The 13,226-nt window shown below is 42.3% G+C and overlaps 1 protein-coding gene and 2 pseudogenes across 1 annotated transcript in view; 1 reads left to right on the top strand and 2 right to left on the bottom strand.

Moving 5' to 3' along the window:
- The window catches only part of LOC126106798 (organic solute transporter alpha-like protein), a 369,704-nt gene that overhangs the window by 116,460 nt on the left and 240,018 nt on the right, over positions 1-13,226 (top strand). The window lies entirely within an intron of this gene.
- On the bottom strand, positions 2-119 carry LOC126106956 (5S ribosomal RNA; annotated as a pseudogene).
- Positions 8,228-8,345, bottom strand: LOC126106971 (5S ribosomal RNA; annotated as a pseudogene).

Raw genomic sequence — 13,226 nt, 5'->3', positions numbered from 1 at the left:
ATGACAACAGTGCATGGCGGCCTGGATGGTCACCCATCCAAGTACCGGCCACGCCCGACAGTGCTTAACTTCGGTGATCTGACGGGAACCGGTGTAGCCACTGCGGCAAGGCCGTTGCAGGAATAGGTCATGGGGATTCGAAAAAATTATCCTTTAATTCAGTTGCGCAGGGAATTAGGTAGCTTTCTTTTCTGTTTGTTGGGCACAAATTTTCCAGTTGATTTTAAACTAACTTAACGGTTAGCTAGAGACTTGAAATTTTCAACAGACCTCAGAACTCGATGATGATGCAATATTAACCCTCTTTACGGTCTGGTGTGTGTCGGAGGGTACTTTGTGTACCAGTGCAATTTCCTCCTCTTACTTTTCCACTTGCGAATGTTTCCTGGTAAGAACCGTTGCTGGTAAGTTACGGAGCGAGCTAGATTCTCTATAATTTTTAGCTTTGACACGTTTCCGTGAGATAAGTGTAGGAGGAAGCAATTTACTGGTTGACTCAGATGAAGGAAAAATGAAATAATCCCGAAATTTACCAGACTTTTCCGTTATAATCTCATCAAAATCTCTGAAATTGACTGAAAAATTTGACACACGCAGGACTTAAACAAAATACTTATTTACATAAAAAACTTTTTAATATAACACGTTTACAAAATGGAGTAAAAAGCATAAAATAACTTCTTGTAGCCCCATAGATATTCCTAACCCGAACATATAGTCCTGAATATTTGTGATTGTGCATTTTTAATAAGTATGAAAATAATTGTATAATTTAAAATTAAAAAACTTGGGGGTGCAGGCAATTCATAGCCTACTTTCTATTTTCTTCCGTTCTTCCGCTTACAAACCGTAGACTTTTCCACGGCGCCTATCACGCACGTGGAAGAACCCTAGAAGCCATTACATGCCGCCCGAGCAAAGGAAGAGAACAAATTATATCAATTAATTTCAAATCTAACTGCAGATTCGTACAGAAGACGGAAAATACTTGTCCAGCAACCGCAATACCAGGTCGACTGCGTGCATGTTAAGGTGAAAAACTTAACTGTAATATGAGAACGTCGCCTGTGAAATCAATTTTGCTCGAGATTCTAGGCCGATAGATGTGTTGCTGCAGTATAGGACCATCTGTTGTAAGGCAAAAATTTGTGATACCCCCAAAGAATGTTATTTTAAAAAAGTTCCAAGATGGAGCCGACCATTAAAAGAAAAACTGATTGGTTCAAATTTACGCTTTGGCCACGTTTTTTCTCGGCATCCTCGAGTCTGCTGCTAGAGTGGTATAGCTAACTTCTGAGCTACGAAGACATCGCCGCCCCCACCTCCAGGAATTAGCGGAAGAGACGAGAACAGCCTCCCCTGTAAGGTTGGTAGCGCCGACTATGTTGAAGGGGAACAGGCACTTCACCAAGGTAATACAATCAGCGGGGACACGTTTTCCGGACAGATCTAACCCAGGCTCTCGCCTCGGCTCGTATGGGTTGTGAATAATGACGCAGGAGTCTGCTTCCATCTTACAAGGGCACCATAAGATCTATTAATCACGAATTTTGATGAGACTTAACGTATGTTTTAGACGGACCTGTACTGAATGAATGGCTAGCGGATTTTTTTGGGCACAACCCCAAGTTTCCACGAAAATCGATGTTCAAGTTTATGCGTACCTCCTGTAACCGTAACGTTAGTACTATTACGTTCAAGTGAAAGCAGCTCAGCGGCTAAAGTACAGGGCTATCATACGGCCAGTGCAGGTTCACATCCCACGTCCTTACTTTGTTTTATAGTTTCAAAGTACGGGCTAGAATTAAATAGTATACAAAATTATTGAAAAATAGCAATTATTGCTGTAGTAATTTTATAATATATCAATAATTACAGCAAACCATCTTCAAACGTGTATTGTATTTGTGGTTAGTAGTTAAAATGCAAAATATCTTGATAACGTTCGCTTCATTCGTGGGGATGGTAGATAATCAGACACTTCATGATCAAACCTTTGTAGATGTAAGAAAAGAATCCACCAGTACCATAAAAATTCTCTCCCAAATTTACTCCTCTTTATGAGCCCCGTGATGTTTATGATATTACAGTGCACGTGTTGTTAAGATGGACATTGCAGTGTTGCTTCGGACCCACACGCATGTACATATGTTCGAAGAAACAGGCACTGCGGCGACTACAGCCATTACTAAATACGTGAAATGTATTCGCATTTATGAATGCGGACATCCATCAGCTGTACAAGGGAAGGACAACAGTGAAAATTATTGGTGGACCGGGATTCAAACGCGCGTTCCGACTTTACGTGAGTGGCTCCCTTAACAGATATGGCTACCTGTGCATGACTCACGGTCACACCCAAACATCCACGTGTCGTCGCTCCTGCGTCACAACCTGTACTTGTACACACATTATGTGATTCCCGTACAGGAGAGGGTATTTTAATTGAAAGCCACCGTCTGGCATGGGCAAATAAATAGATTATTGCAATCCCGTGTCGTTAAGAGAAAGGAAGCAATGTTCCCTCGGACATGCATGCAGCTGATAGTTGTATGCATTCGCAACTGTGAATACATTGCATGTACCTGTGATTTTTATTTTAACGGCGGCACAATCCGCCGCTCTTCAGCCGAGTGACATAACTGAAACAAGAATAAAATGGTACATGCATAAGGCGATAAAAAAGGGGAACGTAAAACAGAGTAAGGGGAGAAAATGGAGGTAAAAATACACTGACTTGGTGACGTTCATTGGGGGACAATTGAAAAAGTCAACATAAAGTTAAAAAACACAGTTGGCGATTCTTAAAACACAAAGAAGACACTGAATGCACATGCACAGGTTAAAAGTCGGCCACAGTATTAAAAACAATCCAGAACAACACACTTAAAACCCATTTGGAGCACACACGACGAAGAATAAAACTGCCAGGTGGGACCTGCCAAGGGAGAGGCCGGAGAGGATGGAAAAGGAAGGGAGAACCGCTCATGACCTGCATGTCTACGGGATGTTAAATTGAGCCTTCCCTCCTTCCTTCCTTCCTCTTTTCTACTACTTTTGGATAATTTTGCATGACACTTACTATTTAATGATATTCTGTATGAAGACAATAAAAAAGTATTATGGAGGTTGGATTTTAACCAGTGCTATTAGCTTGATAGCTGTGAACCTCAGCCGCTGCAGTACTTTCGCTCGATCGTTGACATGTCTAAAACGTTATGGGTATAGGAGGTACATACAAAACGTCAAAATTCGATTTTCTCGGAAACGACGGGCCGCCGCTTGAAAAGCCGCTAGCAGGTGCTCAAGACAGGTCCACTTACAACATTCCTAAGCCTCATCAAAATCCGTCGTTAACAGGTCTGATGGTCCCCTTGTTAGCTAACAGCATGTACTGACTTCCATCACCTTGTAGTCACATGTGCTGTGTGTTAAATCGCGGTAGCAATTCGGTCGCGACACGAGGCGATGTACTCGATTACCGCGCCTGCCGTGTCAACGGGCGCCCTTAGTCTCCACTGCGAGCCGACTGAAAACAGCGCTCTTGAGGCGACTTTGGCTTGCCGCACACGCCGTCCATGGCATCGATTCCCGACCACTTGTGGGCAACCAGTGTCTCCCCATCTCTTCTCACAAGGGTATCATATGAACTTCCACTCATAGACTTCCTTCATCCTGAGATGATGTGCAGGTCACGATCAGGACTGTAACGTACAGCGTCGGCCGCCCCTACCGTTGGGTTTTATGCAACCCGCAACGACTCTAAAAACCACACACTTGATTTTCATATTCTCTCGCTTGCTACGTGCAAATTATTAGTCCTACAGAAAAAATGAACACGACCTTCTAGTAGGAAATTTAATGTAGTTCAATTTAGTACTGAGATGCAGTTACGCTGGAGGCCAGGGTTTACGAGTTGTTAAAGAAAAACCCGTTTGAAGATCATTTCTGCAAGTTTTTCTTGAATAATTCGAAAACTATGGCCTCTAGCGAAAACTTCTCCCACTACAAAATTTAACTACATTAAATTTTCTACAAAAAGACCCCGATTTTTTCTGTAAGACTAAAAGTTTATGTGAAGTGGGCCTGAGAATACGAAAATTTTTCATGTGATATTTGAAGGTAGTGGTGAGGGTTGCATAAAATCCATCTGTAATGACAGGGGAATCACCATGTATGTATCAGTTTAATAAGCCATGGATGCAAAATGCTAACACGAATTCTTTACAGAAGTATGGAAAAACACTTAGAAGCTACCTCTGAAAAGATCAGTCTGGATTCCAGTGAAATGTAGGAGCACGTGAGGCAACACTTTCCCTACGACTTCTCTTAGAAGGTAAATTAAGGAAAGACAAACCTACGTTTGTAGCAAATTCTTTATTGTAATTCTGTCACAGTTTCGTTTTATTAAGCGGGCGACTAGAGTCTGCTTCAACTGTACTTCATGAATACCTCTACATTCTGAAATTGGTTGACATTTCATGTGTCTATAATGTGTGTGCCACGTATGTATGAATTGATTGTTGCCTAATCAAACACTATTAGTGAGATTTCATAGGCTTGGCTTAAAAATTAACTTCAAAGTTCCAAACCAGTCACCAGCATAATACAACGCAACAGTGGTGGAATTACAATAAAGAATTTGGTATTCAAGTTGCTGGTCCTTCCCTGACTTCATGTTGGAAATAAGCAGCTACATTTGTAGCACTGGTAGACTTTGCCAGTATTGACTGGAATATTCTCTTAAATTTTGAAGGTTGAAGCGGTAAAATACAGGGAACAAAAGGCTATTTAAAACTTGTTCAGCATCCAGACGGCAGCCGTAGGTGTCGAGGGGCGTGAAATGGAAACAGTGGTTGAGAAGGGAGTGAGGCACGATTGTAGCCTTTCCCCGACGGTATTCATTCAGTATGCTGAGTAAGCAATAAAGGAAACCAGGGAAGAGAAAAAGTTTGAGATTCGCAGATGATGTAATTCTGTCAGAGAGAGCAAAGGAGTAGGAAGAGCAGTTGAATGGAATGGACAGTATAACGAAAGAAGGGTAAAAGATGAACAACAACAACGAAAGCAAATCGAGGATAATGGAATGTAGTCGAATTCAATCAGGTGATCCGGAGAGAATCAGATTAGGAAAAGATACACTGAAAGTAGTAGATGAAGTTTGCTATTGGTGCAGCGAAATAACTAATAATGACCAAAGTAGACAGGATATAAACTGTAGGCTGGAATGGCAAGAAAAGCATATCTAAAAAATAGAAATTTGTTAATGTCGATTATAAATTTAGGTGTTAGGAAGACCGTTCCGAAGATATTTGCATGGAGTGTAGCCTTGTATGGAAGTGAAACGTGAAGAGTAATAAGCTGAAACGAGAAGAGAATAGACGTGTTTGAAATTGAGATGGGGAAGGACTGACATAAAAAGAGAGAGAGAGCAGCAGATATGTGACCGACTGTAGCAGTAGGAACATTATTTGTCGGAATTCTCGTTTTCACGACTAACTCGTCGTTTCAGTTGAGCTTTGTCACTGCGTGCTAGATCTTCGGGCGGCGTGCCCATGTTAATGAGCTCCTACTTAATTATGAATCGTGAACCACAAGGGGCTACAATCATCTCGCATTTAGTCTTGTCTCAGGTCGTGGCAGGTATGCCATCTTGTTGTGAATGAAAGGTTCCGAGGTACACTACACTGGTATTAACGAGCTGACACCTGGAGAAAGTTGATTACTTGGAAATTTTACATTGTCAGTCAGATGTAACCTCGATCCTTTAGATGCGAGCAAGCACTGTAGGTATTTCGACAGACGAAGTCTTCAAAGAAGTAAGTTTATAACTAAATATCTTGTCCAATTACTTTTCATGTATTATTCGTTTATTGGGACCGTTACGGTCAGTCAAAGATCGCTGTGGGGATAACAGAAATGACGTCATAAATACTGAATGCGTGAAAAACTACCCCATCATGCCAGACATTTAAATTTTGTTATTTCTTTGCCACTAACTCTATTCGCAATATATTTCACCGACAGTCACCACATAGTCCGCTAAATGTACCTACACGAAAATATCATTGTATGGCATATAGTTAAAGAGATTCGACGACATAAACACTGAGATGCGTGAAAATATTACGAATCGTGCATGAAGTTTTAATACATTTATTCTTTACTAGTAAGACTCTGGTACAGTCGAGTCAACTCAAGGAAATCCCTGACACCCGGCAGCGCTTTTCCCAGCTTTCAACTACGAAGCACAAATGGATGTATGCGAAAACAATAGCAGTCTTTAGAGCTACGAAAAGGCGTTGCCATAATACATTTTTACATTATACATATTCCTTTGTACGACTGTTACATTATTTCAGAGGTCTTTTCACAAAGACATGGAAATAAAACTGTTTCGATACTACTCTACAGTTTTTTTTTCGTTTCTAATAGAAAATTGGCAAAGTGAATACCCCGACGATGCCGGCTTTGTCCGTACCAACATAAACGGCATTTCACAATTCCTATTTCACACTTTCCGAAAGGCAGATTTCCTGTTGGCTTCTGTCTCGTGTTCTTCGGCCGACGTTTGACTTTTTTTCGGTCTGCAAATACCCTTTCGACGTGACTGACCAATACCCGGCCGATTCTGTTCGTCAACTTTAACATGTGTGCCACAAAGGTGGTACCCGATATTTCTTCTTTCGTCGGTCGCAGTCCGCAGCTCTTGCTCCAGTGGCTAGCATTGCTGGCTCTGGATCACGGGGTTCCAAGTTCGATTACCGGCCGAATTGGGGATTTTCTCTGCCCGGGGACTGAATGTTTGTGCTGTCCCCATCAATTCATCACCACCACCCTTCGTGACAGTGACTAGATTGGACTGTGTAAAAAATTGGACTGTGAAAACAATGGGTAGTTTGTACGGGGGCTGATGACCGAGCAGTTGAGCTTCCCACAAACTAATCATCGTGATCATCATCGTCGGTCAAGCAGCATAAAGATAATTTAGAAACCGGCCGAAAAGATGAAAAAAAAGGGGCCGACGTTCAATAGCGGGAATATACCGCTTGCCCTGTGCATGGTCTATACGGAAATGACTGTAAAATCCGCCAACTCCAGGATCGCCGAACACAGACGGATTGTCTAAGAAAATCCTCCGAAACCGAAGATCTCGCTGTGGACTACCATTTCCGCTTGTCCAGGGAAGCCATCGAAATTGAGAAACATGATAATAGCTTCAACAAGAAAAAGAAAGTTTTTGTAAATTAATTCGCCGACTGCGAATTCCTTGATAACAGCTATATTTGGTACAGATATACTACCGAACAGTGAAATACGAAAATTTATGCCGGACTGGGGCTCGAAACCGGATTACCCACTTGTCACGATATCCACCTTAACCGCTTCAGCTCTCCATGCGCTCTCTCCAAACTGACTCAAACTGTCTCCATCCTTCTATCGTAGTCCCCTAAATTCACCACTACGACGTAAGCATGCATACAGTATGACTTCTGCAAGTTTAGGTCGGTCCAGGGAGTGTACATGCATAGCCGAAGAGGTTAAGGCGGACATTGTGAGAAGTGGTAAATCCGGATTCGAGTCACGGAAACAGAGTGTTCGCCGTATCGAATGTTGGACAGACCACGGATTTTTCAGTCTTCGTTTTAATCTAGCCTTCATCTCTCAACGATGTGGTAAGTCACCAAACTCAATTATTAGTTCGCATTCCACGTATGTGTATGCCCCGTTTCCCAAATTGGATAAATGGTGTTGCTGGCGGCAGGAATGTCGCCGAAACGGCGTCCAATAAAAGAATAGACAGCTGGAGCTGCATATTTTGTCTCCCTTGGTTTCCGTCACTTTGGCCCTCTCCTGGAATCTCTTAGACGCTGCTTTTGTCGCCCGCACCAACATAATACCGTGCCAAACCGAACCCACCAGTCAACACACACACACACACACACACACATATATATATATGTATATATATATATATATATATATATATATATATATATATATATATATATATATATATTAAAAACTCCGTCCGAACAGGCCATGAAGAGCCAACGGTACCAACCGGCCGCCGTGTCATTCTCTTCTCACAGGCGTCACTAGATGGGGATACGGAGGAGCATGTGGTCAGCACACCCCTCTTCCAGCCGTATGTCAGTTTACGAGACCGGTGCCGCTACTTCTCAAGTAGTTTAGTTTCCTCCACAAGGGCCGAGTGCACCCCGCTTGCCAACAGCGCTCGGCAGACCGGATGGTCACGCATCCAATTGCTAGACCAGTCCGACAGCGCTTAACTTCGGTGATCTGACGGGAACCGGTGTTGGCACTGTGGCAAAGCCGTTGGCAGCGAAAAGCGATAGTTCGACTTAACTATAGTGAATAAGACAGCAAGAAAAAGATTGGTCCCAATACTGAACCCTATGGAACACCAACAGTAATACGTCCCCACTCACGAGGAGGTACACCATCATATTTCATGCCTCCATGAAATTAAGTATGAAATTAAATGGAACACAAATATTGTACTTTGAAACAATTTTGTGATATGCTCAAAAAAATGGTTTAAATGGCTCTGAGCACTATGGGACTTAAAAAAACTTCTGAGGTCATCAGTCCCCTAGAACTTACAACTACTTAAACCTAACTAACCTAAGGATATCACACACATCCATGCCCGAGGCAGGATTCGAACCTGCGACCGCAGCGGTCGCGCGATTCCAAACTGTAGCGCCTAGAACCGCTCGGCCACTCCAGCCGGCTGTGATATGCTCAATGCAGAGGGTGACACAATCATAATTTTTTTTTAATTTGTGGTAAGGCTCTATGGGACCAAACGTCTGAGGTCATCAGTCCCGAGGCTTACAAACTAATTAAACTGACGTATGCCAGTGATGACACACATACACCCATGCCCGAAGGAGGACTTGAACCTCCGACTTGGGGAGCCGCGTGAACCGTGGCAAGACGCCGTAGACCGAGTCATAAAAATGTTGATTGGTTCATTTGAAGGAGGGGACCAGACACCGAGGTCATCGGTCCCATCGGCTTAGGGAAGAATGGGGAAGGAAGTCGGCCATGCCCTTTCAAAGGAATTATGCCGACATTCCCCTGAAGCGACTTAGGGAAATCACGGAAAACCTAAATCAGGATGGCCGGACGCGGGTTTGAACCGTCGTCCTCCCGATTGCAGGTTGAGTGTTCTAACCATTGCGCTACCTCACTGACATAAAAATGCTCAGGAAGGTAAATTCTTGCGTCTCATATCTTGTCCAGTCCGGACTTGTGCGCAGTCCCTAATGATGTCGTCATTCATGGGACGCTAAATTAAACTTCCTCCTTTCTTTGGTCAACTAATGGCCTGATATAGTCAATCAGGAAAGACATGTTAATAAAGTGATTCAGAGCTTACATGGATATATACAATAATGATATCGGAAGGATATGCTTTGTTTTTTGTTTTATTTGGAATTTTAGAACTCCCTAAGAACTTTTGGATTCCGTAGAAATATTGGAACACGTGAGGCAATACTGACTCTACGACTTATCTTAGAAGCTAGATTAAGGAAAGGCAAACCTACGTTTCTAGCATTTGTAGACTTAGAGAAAGCTTTTGACAATGTTGACTGGAATATTCTCTTTCAAATTCTGAAGGTTGCAGGGGTAAAATACAGGGAGCGAAAGACTATTTACAATTTGTGCAGAAACCAGATGGCAGTTATAAGAGTCGATGGGGATGAAAGGGAAGAAGTGGCTGGGAAGGGAGTGAGACAGGGTTGTAGCCTCTCCCCGATGTTATTCAATCTGTATATTGAGCAAACATTAAAGAAAACAAAAGAAAAATTCTGAGTAGGTATTAAAATTCATGGAGAAGAAATAAAAATTTGAGGTTCGCCGATGACATTGTAATCCTGTCAGAGACAGCAAAGGACTTGGAAGAGCAGTTGAACAGAATGGACAGTGTCTTGAAAGGAGGATATAAGATGAACATCAACAAAAACAAAACGAGGATAATGGAATGTAGTAGGATTGTGTGATGGGGAGGGAATTAGATTAGGAAATGAAACGCTTAAAGTAGTAAATGACTTTTGCTGTTTGGGGAGCAAAATGACAGATGATGGTCGAAATTAGAGAGGATGTAAAATGTAGACGGGCAATGGAAAGGAAAGCGTTTCCGAAGAAGATAAATTTGTTAACATCGAGTATAGATATAAGTGTCAGGAAGTCGTTTCTGAAGTATTTGTATGGAGTGTGGCCATGTATGGAAGTGAAACGTGGACAATAAATAGTTAAGACAAGAAGAGAATAGAAGCTTTCGAAATGTGGTGCTACAGAAGAATGCTGAAGATTAGATGGGTAGATCACATAACTAATGAAGAGGTTTTGAATAGAATTTGGGAGAAGAGGAGTTTGTGGCACAACTTGACTAGAAGAAGGGATCGGTTGGTAGGACATGTTCTGAGGCATCAAGGGATCACCAATTTAGTATTGGAGGGCAGCGTGGAGGGTAAAATCGTAGAGGGAGACCAAGAGATGAATACACCAAGCAGATTCAGAGGGATGTAGGTTGCAGTAGGTACTGGGAGATGAAGAAGCTTGCACAGGACAGAGTAGCATGGAGAGCTGCATCAAACCAGTCTCAGGACTGAAGACCACAACAACAACAACAACGACAACATTTATATTACTGATTTCCCTGGAAGGAGTACCATGAAATTGATTGAATGCTGTGGTTGTTGATGATTTTCACATAAACGCAATGATTCTTTCGAACGTATCGTCAATGTGGGGATACCAATTCATTCCACATTTGTACACATAGGTATTAGGCTTTATAAAGTCGTAACAGACGCTTCTCGTCATTAAACTTTCATGTGCGGTTCTTCCCAAAAATCTCCGTCCATCTCGTTACGGCCACGAATGGCAACACCGACGGCTTCCCAAATCCGAGCCCGCCCTCTCGGAGCGATCGAAGCGTATCCGGGGCGTGCTGTGCTGTCGCTTCGGCCGGCAGGTCTTAAATAAATTATCTAAGCGGGTGCCACAAGTTCTATAGACCAGCCAGTTATACGCGACCACGGAGAATCTGCGTCGGAGCCTCGCTAGTCCTTGACCGGGACGCACGCGCCAATGCCATCGCGTGACAACCCCGGAGTGACACGCAAACCGCAGTCGCTTTCACTTCAGGGTAATCACCACAAATTTCACTGGCACTTCCTTCAGCAGCAGCCGTCATTCGTCGCCGCTACCTGACCGTCGATTCCTTGTGTTGTTATCTCCAGCATCAAAATACAGCATACACCGTGTTGTCAAAAGAGTGTTCCCCTTTTAGTTTATGAGGACTTGAAATCTGCTGGAATGTCTGATTGTAAAACAATAAACTGGTAGCCAAGATCGCAGGAATTCTTTTTATTCCTTGATTACCGGTTTCGGCGAAACTAAAGCCGCCATCATCGGCTCTAGGGAGGACAGAAAACACTATAAAATTGGGCTTGGATTCCACTTACATACCATGTACACATATAAAACCTTTATACTAATACTCCTATTAAAGAATGCGATGATAATATTAAAAATAATCTCTTAAAATATCAGAAAGTGAGCTAAGCAGAAATAACAGAATTCATTGACCTGTCGGAAACGTCTGTCTCGTTTAACTACTTCCAGTTCAATAATAAAATATATTGTCAGCGTTATGGGCTTGCGATGGGCAATTACCTTACAGGTACAATGGCAGATATTTTTAGTAACCACCTTGAGAATAAGTTTTTTTGTAATAACGCAAATTTGAAAGAGGCAACTATATACTACAAGAGGTATGGTGACGACGTCATTGCCCTGATCCGAGGCGACCTCAGTGACGTTAACATATACCTTGCAGCCCTTAATACATAATCATATTATTTTTGCTCTTGAACTTGAGATCAATTGCAGCATTAATTATTTAGATTTGACGATTACGGAAGTTAACGATAACCATAAGTCAGCATTTTTAGGAAACCATCCTCTACAGACATTATTAACGCCCAATCATGTCATCCTCCCAAATGTAAGAAGTCGTACTTCTAACCGATGATTCATAGACTTGTAAAACTCCCCTTGGAACAAGACAGTGTAAAGCAAGAAACAGCAACGCTGAAATACATAGCACATAATAATGGATACGATCCATCTATAGTCGACGTTATTTATAAGAATGTAAAAAGAAATAAAAATAAGAACAAGTTATCTAGTAAGACCAATCCGAAAAGATATGTCCCTATGACCTATAATGGTCCGATATCAGATAAAATTGAACGACAGTTCCGTAAGTGGAACGTGGTGTTCGCGTTCAATACAAAAAGTAACCTACGCTCGAAACTTAGACATACTGTAGAAAGCCAAGCAGATAAATACAAAAGCACAGGGGTTTATAAACTACAATGCGGTGAGTGCGAAGAGTTCTATGTCGACAGACAGGAAGGTCGATTTTACACGTTTTCGAGAACACACAAATGCACATACGAAGACTGCATTTGGAGACCATATGGGGGCGTCTAAGCATAAAGTGTTAGATATACGCCGAGGCATGGAGATTCTGCATAGGGCCCCCAAAGTAAAAGCTTGACATTCCAGAAAACATTCAAATTTATGGAAACAAAAAAGATACCCTAACTTACTGCTTAATGATCAACTCGAATCTGCAGACCATAATTTCTTTAGTATTTTTGACGAGGTCCTACAGAGTCCTTTGAAACAACAGTGAACCACGGAAACGCAGTCAACTCTTTTATGAATGTGCGGAGAATGTCCTACTTTAGGGCGAAAGGCACCCCCCCCTGACCCCCCCCCCCCCTCCGCGTGTTATAGGCATCTATTAATATCACCATTGTTTGCCTTGATGTTGTAACCTGTAGTTGTCCTAAGGTAGGTAACTAATTTTATATGTATACATGTTATATAAGTGGATTCCAAGCCCACTTTTATAGTGTTTTCTGTCGTCCCTAGGTCCGATGATGGCAGCTTTAGTTTCGCCGAAAGCGGTAATCATGGAATAAAAAATAATTCCTGCGATTTTGGCTACTAGTTTATTGTTTTACAAGTTTCTAGATCGCTCCCACATGAGTATAATGTGCTCCATACAGAATGTCTGATTGGCTGTGGAGGTGTGGCGGCCCATTACTCCTCAAAATCCGAAAACAGAGAAGGTAATGATGTTGGACGCTGGGGTCTGGTGAGAAATCGACGTT

This window comes from Schistocerca cancellata, chromosome 10 (assembly GCF_023864275.1).
Source record: "Schistocerca cancellata isolate TAMUIC-IGC-003103 chromosome 10, iqSchCanc2.1, whole genome shotgun sequence".
NCBI lineage: Eukaryota > Metazoa > Arthropoda > Insecta > Orthoptera > Acrididae > Schistocerca > Schistocerca cancellata.
This window is presented reverse-complemented; position numbering and strand designations above follow the sequence as displayed.